Below are 8,581 nucleotides of genomic sequence, written 5' to 3' on the forward strand. Positions count from 1 at the left end.
GCTCAGACAGGCCTCCTGATTTGAAATCGGGCAGGGTTTTCAGTGCCTGCCTTCAAGTAGACCTTCGTATTAATTAAGGTTGTTATTCACACTCTGCTGAGCTGTCCTCTTTGATGGCAGTCCACTTCAGGCTGAAGTTTGATTTTACTTTCTGAGGATCAAGTCCTCTTTCTTCCCTTCCCTATCTGTCTCTAAACGTGGAGCATCTGTATCCAGAGCACTATTCTAGGCCTCCGATGTGTCTCCTCAAAGACTGGCTGACCCACTTTCCAGATGGAGCCAACATCACCCTCTATCTGATCCATAAATCACGAACAGAAGGCTGAGGAAATGAGAAGCTGTGTACCCACTGGGAGGGGAGCGAAGCTTCCAGCATGGGGTCTACAGCAAGATCACAGCCCCACAACCTAATTCTCCAGAAAGCCGGTTTTGATCAATGATAGAACAACCTGGTTCCAGATGAAATTATCCCAGATTTTTAAATATAAATGAACAGTCATATTGAAAGTCGGTAAGATTTACCACAGATTTAATCTGCCATATTTAACGCTATGTAGTACAGTAATTATGGCCCCTGAAGATAGGTAGCAATAGTAAGGCATTCACATATTTGACAATAATAGCTATTTCTGGGATTCCCTTGGACAAAAGATGGGAAAGAGAAAAGATAAGTTAGGAGCTCCTCTCCTGACAGAAAGACACTGGGCAGTGTTCCAGTCCTCCTTCCCTGAAAAGGATTTAAGGTGTGAGCTCAGGGAATAAGTACCTGGAACCAGGAAGTAAGTACCTCCCCTAGTACTGGGCTCTGAGTACCTCCCTTTAGTCCTCTTGGAAGAAGAAAATAGCCAGATACCCCCACAGAGGCTGATTTCAGTGTTCGTTTACAAGTCAAAGTATCAGGTCAGATCTGTCTCTGATAATGGAGAGCAGCCCTGTCTGGGGGGCTTTTTTTAAGCATCGGGAAACTGTGGGAAGCAAGCTGCTTTCTAGGGAGAGATGGTGAAGACAGCTAGATTCATAAGCAAAACAGCCGTATTTTCAGTAGCATAAAATAACATTGATCCTGATAATTTCTTACAACTACACATTTCACTACTTAACTCATTCCCAAGTAAGTTAGGACTAAAAGTGAAAAAGAACACCTAAATACGGGCAGAGGATTCTAGACTTCATACAACTATTTCTTCATCGTCAACACATTCGTCTTTAAAATTGACCTGGCAGACATGCAAAGGGTTAGTTCTCAGAAAAAGATGGCCGGGAACTGCATTATTTACCCCCAAAGATACAGATGTAGTGAAAAGAAGGGCCATATGAACCCCAATGTTCACAGGAGCAATGGCCACAGTCACCAAACTGTGGAAAGAGCCAAGATGCCTTTCAACAGATGAATGGATAGAGAAGATATGGTCCATATATGCAATGGAGTATTATGCCTCCATCAGAAATGATGAATACCCAACTTTTGCATCAACATGGATGGGAATGGAGGAGATTATGCTGAGTGAAATAAGTCAAGCAGAGAGAGTCAGTTATCATATCGTTTCACTTCCTTGTGGAGCATAAGGAGTAACATGGAGGATATTGGGAGAAGGAAAGGAAAAGTGAGTTGGGGGAAATCAGAGAGGGAGACGAACCATGAGAGACTGTGGACTCTGAGAAAAAAACTGAGGGTTTTGGAGGGGAGGGGGTGGGGGGATGGGTGAGCCTGGTGGTGGGTATTAAGGAGGGCACGTATTGCATGGAGCACTGGGTGGGGTGCATAAACAATGAATCTTGGAACACTGAAAAAATAAAATAAATTTAAAAAACAAAACAAAAGATGGCCAGGAAAAGGGCTCTACATTGCCAAATGACTTCTGAATTGGGGAATTCTTAAAAACCAGGACAGAGACAGAGTTTCCTACAAATTATGATGTTGTTTTTGCCTCCAGTTTACTGGTTTTGTTATTACGGCATCTATTCCGGAAGCTGGGTTTCCCCCATCCTCACACCCACTCCCTCTCAGGATGAGGGCAGACTTGGAACAAGAACCAGGAGAGAACTGAGCTGCTGTGCGAAGGGGTAGATTTTTTTTAAGCGTGAAGAGTGAAGAGGATTAAAAAAAAAATTCCTGTCTCTGAATAATGTACCCACCTAAATTTCTTTTTTAGATTCTTCTTCCTTATTTATACTTGTCATTTGAGCAGCTGAAGAAAAAATATGGGCCCAGGATCTCCCTCTCAGTGAGAGAAGTGCCTCCTCCTTTCCCACAACGTCCTCGCCAAAACAAATCAATTAAATAGTCTACAACCAAAAGTCAGGAAGAAATCAGAGGGGCGATGGAAGGCAAGTGACGTTGACTAGGTGGATAAGCCTGGCCACTCTAGATCTTTCGAAGATCTCTAAGTTATCTCTCATTAGCTCTCCGTTCCTGGTTGTGTTTGACTCCTGTGGGGTTTTGCCCCCCTTACTACAGGAATGGTAAGGCATTACCATTAAAGTTTACGGTGGGAGCCAAGAGGGAAATGGCCATGCAACAGCCTGGAAGCCTTCAGGCTCTGTTCCAAGTCATGAGAATGGAAGAAGTCCTTGCATGAGATCAGAAGAGCCACATGTGCATGAGGGTCAAAGTTCTGTAGTAACAACGAGTATGTATGACTTGGGGGTTTTTCCTTCCTACACGCGTGGTCCCCTGAGGAACCTCCTTCAGTTGGGCTGAATTTACAGATTCTGGCCATGACCACATTCTCTGTGACCAAAACTGACTAATATCTCCCATTGCCATCAGACAGCTCTGAGGTGGCAGACAAGAGTGCCATCTGTGACTAAGCCAGGCTTGTGTCCTGTGAGTCTGAGCTGGGCAGATCTCCCTCGGCAACTCAGAAACGCCTCAGGGGAAACAGCAACCCTAGAAGGTCGCAGGAGTAGGCAGCTATCCCCATGCCTCCATCCCGAACCCTTAGTTCTGCTCCTGTCCTACACCAAGAGAGCCCTTTCTTGAGATGTGACCATTGGGAAACAAGAGTCAAGCCGCTAATCACCTAGGTTTTGAAACTCCAAAGCTTTTTTGGTTTTGGTTTTTGTATCATCCCAAGAAAGAATCTTTATAAACTCAGATGTAAATGGAATGTGGCTTTCCAATATTTTAGGAAACTAATTTTTACTCCAATATTTCATCTCAATCCTAAATTCAGCCTCAGACATTCTAGAAAGATCTACCAGTCTCCCACAGCAGACTGGACCTGGGTTCCAAGGCTTCACACAGTGACACACTGTGGGGCCTTTGTCTTCAGTCATCTGTTCACTCCACCTACCACCAAGGTACCCACTGTCCCAGATCCAGTGGCTCTCTGATACATGCCAGAACATACGTGGGTCGTGGGAATCTCTGCACCTTGCAGAGCTGAGCTCTGAGGTGCCTGTGATCTAGGATGCCAGGATGAGCAAAACAAAACGAAATAAAAAATAGGCGGACAAAAAAATAGGACATCCAGTTAAATTTGAATTTCAGATAAACAATACATAATTTTTTTCATGTACGTATGCTCTATGCTATTTTAGGACATACTTACACTAAAAAAATTATTCACTATGTGAATTTCAAATATAACTGGATGTCCTATATTTTATCTGGCAACCCTGTTATGATCCCCTCTGCCAATATTCCTCTCTGAGATCTCACTGCCTCCCTGGGGTATCTCCAGTAAAAAGACCTGGGTCACTGTTGCTCTGGGATTATGAACTTTTTCTAATACTAGACCAGGGGGATTTTTTCTTCTGGGGAATTGTTGTTCTCATTGGGATTAAAGTTTCTGAAACAAAGACTAGAACCTTCTGCTGACGGTTCTGCTTTCTGTCACATACCTCCCTGAGGCAACGAATTATAGGCTACTCTCTTGACATGAAAATAGGGGAGAGGATTAGGTTCTCAAATTGTTTATCTGCACATCTTTTTTTTTTTCTTCTTGTTTTCTCTCTCCACCCTTCCCTCTTCCTTTTATCTCTGCTTTCTTTTGCCAATATCAAAAGAAGCCATTCGAAAAATACATTTTTATTTATGTCAAGAGATTGGGCAATTCTGACAATCTAAGAGATTTATTAAAGCACAATAAGACTGTTAGAATCCCAGAAAGTTCAAGTACCTTAAAGCGCACATACAAAGGAATAGGTAGCCGCACATCTCCCAAAAATCATTTTTCTAAATTTACATTTCAAGACTGTAGAATTTTTTCAGTAGATGTATGATCCCATTCTAACTCAAAAGATAGGTTACTAAGAAAACACATTGCTGCCCAACAGCTACATATACTTGTTTTAAAATATTTTTAATTTGCTTTATATGCACTTAATTGTTGACTAGATTATCTCAAGAAATTCTGGAATTCATACTAAGGAATGAATGAATGAGATGACTGCATAAAAATGTTTGTAAAAAGATGCTCATTGCAGCATTACTTAAGAAAAGACCAATTTAAATGTTCTTCAATCAAATATTGATTAAATAAGATGTGCTATAATTACCTACTATGGCTATTAAACCTGATATTTCATCCGTCATTATATCAGAGTTCCTAAAGTAAGGAAAATAAGTTAAAAGAGCTTAAGAATGGAGAAGAAGATATAAAATTGTAGGCATGCATGACAAAATTCAAAATAATCTACAGTTTAATTATTTGAATTAATAAACTAAGTTTCACAAGGTTGGCAGATACAAAGGCAATATGCAAAAATCAATCAGTTGTATTTTATACCAATATAAGTATTTGAAAGTAATTTTTTTTTTTTCAATTTCCAGCAGCATCAGAAAAAGGAAAAAGAGGGGCGCCTGGGTGGCTCAGTGGGTTAAGCCGCTGCCTTTGGCTCAGGTCATGATCTCAGGGTCCTGGGATGGAGTCCCGCATCGGGCTCTCTGCTCAGCAGGGAGCCTGCTTCCCTTCCTCTCTCTCTCTGCCTGCCTCTCTGCCTACTTGTGATCTCTCTCTGTCAAATAAATAAATAAAATCTTTAAAAAAAAAAAAAGAAAGAAAAAGGAAAAAAACTTTTAAGGACTCTACGCAGAAAAGAGTAAAATACAATTTATTAAATTAGCCAAGATAATCTTGAAAAACAGCATGTCCGTAATATCAACACTCAGGATAAAGCTGCAGGAATTAAGATGCTATGGTATTGGCTCACGGATTAACAAAGAGACCACTGGAACAGAACAGATTTCAAAAGAAGACCCACACATACGGTCGCTTGGTCTATGACAAAGGTGGCACTGCAGTGACCTTTGTGGGAAGAGGACAATCTTTCCAACAAATGGTGCTGACTCAACTGGTCTACTCAGATTCACCTTCAGGACCGAGGCACTCATTCCTGGGATGCTGGGGAAGTTGGCTGCTGATGGCTCTGCATCTGTCTCTCTGGGATTTCCCCCTTAGTCAAAGAAAGCTGCTTTATCCAAGATTATACTCTCTCCCAGAGGGTATCCCACATCCAACGACTGGTGGATGCAAAGGTCCAAGTCCTGGCTCTTTCCTAGTTTGGTCTCTGAAGGATCATTCCAATTCAAGAGCTCCCCTTGGGGCTAGCTTACGTCTCTAAGGCAAATGTATCACCCACAGGCTAACGTCTCCCTCCTCCCAACCCTGCTTCCTCCGCTCCCTCTCAGGTTGTATCTGAGAGTTTTATCCCAGTAGAACTCCTGCACACAAATCTCAAATGCCCCAGATTCAATATCCAGGCAATCAGTCCTGAAACACACTGGGAAAATTATATTATATTAGAGAATTTCTAATATAACGAGCCTCCGCAAAAGCACTAACTATAAAGAAAGAGACTGATAAATTGGACTACCTTAAAATTAAGATCTTCTGTTTATCAGAGGATACCATTTAGAACAAAAAAGCAAGCCAGAGAGTAGAAGATATACACAATACCTATAGTCTACAAAGAGTTTGTATACGAAATACATTTAAAAAGACTGAAAAATCAACATGCAGACAGCCCAATAGAAGAAAGGGAAAGAGGTGCGCCTGGGTGGCTCAGTGGGCTAAGCCTGTGCCTTCGGCTTGGGTCATGATCTTAGGGTCCTGGGATGGAGCATCGGGCTCTCTGCTCATTGGGGAGCCTGCTTCCCTCTCTGTCTCTGCCTGCCTCTCTTCCTGCTTGTGATCTCTTTCTCAGTCTGTCAAATAAACAAAATCTTCTACAAAAATTAAAAAAAAAAAAGGGAAAGGGACTTGAACAGGTACTTTCTCCAAAAAAGATATCCAAATGCCCAGCAAACATATGACCGGGAATTCAAACTTACTAGTACTCAGGAAAATGCAAATTAAAATCACAATAAAATTCTCACCTGAAACCCACTGAAACGGCAAGACTGAGAGTAGTAGCGAGTGTTGGTGAAGCTGTAGAGCACCTGGGATTTTCAGATAGAGCTGGAGGACATTTGTATAACATAATCTAACAAAACGGAGCATGTGCCTTTATATCGCTTGTAGTAATATCCCCAACAGAAATGAGTGTTCACATATACCAAAACACTTGCACACAAACATCCATAGCCGTATTATTCATAATAACAAAAAAATTAAAGTAGTCCAAATGCCTGTTAATTTTTATAGACAACGAAGAAAAAAAGAAAGCAGTGAAAATATAGTCGAAATAGCTGAGGCATAATATGGAAATGACTGAAAAGCAATGAGCTTCTGCTGATGCAGAGCACTGAGAAATTGGGACAGTGTTGAGTAAGAGAATTGTAGGAGGAAATAAATTTAAAATTTTAGAAACAGTGTCTCAGACAGCTAAGGAATAATCGGTACTTGATTTATTTGTAGAAATTCATACAATTCCTTTTCTCTAACTTAAGTGTTACACACACACACACACACACACACACACACACACAGCTTGTAAATAGAAACGAGCAGAACGCAGATAAAGTAGTAGATCCCTTATGTGAGGAGCTCCCTGTAAGATCTCTGCTCCTCTCAGTTGTCCAACTTAGTAGCAGCCATACTGTGTACACTGCGGGCACTACTACCACCAGTGGCACCGAGCAGCTTTCCTGGGTGCAGGCCTACGACAGTAAATTGTACATGTCAACCTGGTGGGGCTACAGTGTCCAGATATTCGGGCAAACATTGTGGGGGATATTTGTGTGAGGGCGTTGTTTGCTTGAGAGGAATATTTAAATTAATCCACTCGGAGTAGAGCAGACTGTCCTTCATGAGATGGGCAGGCGACATCCCAGCACTTGAAGGTCTTAATAAAACAAAAGACTAACCTCTCTGGAGAAAGAAGGAATTCTGTCAGCAGACTGCCTTGGGAGTTCATCTACAACTCCTCCTTGAGTCTCTGGCCTGCTGGCTTATTCCGTCAGATTTTGAACTCATCAAATTTCTATGGTTATGTGAGCCAATGCCTTAAAACAAATTCCTAAAACAAATCCCTTGGGGCATCTGGGTGGTTCCATCAGCTAAGCGTCTGCCTTCATCTCGGGTCATGATCCCAGCGTCCTGGCATCAAGGCCCACATCGGTCTCCCAGCTCAGAGGAGAGTCTGCTTTCCCCCTGGCCCTCCCGCCACTCATGCTCTCTCTTTCCCTCTCTCTCACTCTCTTTCTCAAATAAATTAAAAAAAAAAATCCTTAAAAAATAATAAAAATTTTTAAAAATGAAACAAATCTCTCTTCTCATAAAACTTTGTATATATTTATGTATAAAAATATATACTTACATATGGAACATATGTATATATGTGATGTATACACACACACAAGTTCTTGGTTCTATTCTTCCTATAAAGCCTAATACAAGGTCTAATACTGGGAAAAATCAATTCCCTCACCTGGGTGAGCCTGGCATGAGTATTACTGGCTTCACTGCATCTCTAGCCCTAAAGGCTGCCTGCCTGCTGTGTCAAGTTCATCTGTTCTTTCTGGAAATTCAGTCAGGAATATACCCTCTCCTTCCAGTCTCTCAAACTCCCACCATTTCTTCTGTGTCTTCACAGGGACCAAATTGAAGACTATCTGCATTTTTTGCAAGACTTTTGTATCTGTGCCAAGTTCCGGTGCCCTGCCGTGCTTTTATGTCTGCTCTGACAGCCGGCCGGCGGTCCTCTGAGCAGGCTTGTCTCATCTCCAAGTGTCCCCCAATACTCCAGTTTCTTCAGGCTCCTTGTCATTCCCTGGGTTTTTATTCAACAGTTTGAAACTCTCTAAAAACAGAACCCTTCTATTTAATATTTAAAGCATCTCAGATTTCAATTTTGTTGTTGGTTTTGTTTTGTTTTGTTTTGTTGTTTAATAGAACCGCATTCCCCAAGGTCAGTCTCACTCAGCTCTGCTGGTGAACCAGGCTGATATCCGGAGGTTACAGTTTCTTCCCTCTGGCTAGGTCCAAGAAATCCTTTCTGGTCATTAGGTTGATTCACTACCTGATGATTCACTGGCCAAGAATCCCCCAAGGCCTTATAAAAACATAGTCTGTGGTTCCCACTCCCGGAGTTTTTGATTCATTAGGTCTGGGGTGGGGCCTGGGAATTTGAATTCCTAACAGGTCCTCAGCGGAGGCTGAGGCTGTGGACCCTGGACCGACACTTTGAGAACCAC

The 8,581-nt window shown here is 42.0% G+C and overlaps 1 long non-coding RNA gene across 1 annotated transcript in view; it reads left to right on the plus strand.

The window, feature by feature from the left end:
• Positions 1–8,214, plus strand: part of LOC125107152 (uncharacterized) — a 48,322-nt gene extending 40,108 nt beyond the window's left edge. The window contains exon 4 of the long non-coding RNA XR_007129471.1: positions 7,981–8,214. This is a non-coding gene — a long non-coding RNA (uncharacterized LOC125107152). The remainder of the gene's footprint in view (positions 1–7,980) is intronic.
• The last annotated feature ends 367 nt before the right edge of the window (positions 8,215–8,581 follow it).

Source organism: Lutra lutra, chromosome 8 (assembly GCF_902655055.1).
Source record: "Lutra lutra chromosome 8, mLutLut1.2, whole genome shotgun sequence".
In the NCBI taxonomy this organism is placed as follows: domain Eukaryota; kingdom Metazoa; phylum Chordata; class Mammalia; order Carnivora; family Mustelidae; genus Lutra; species Lutra lutra.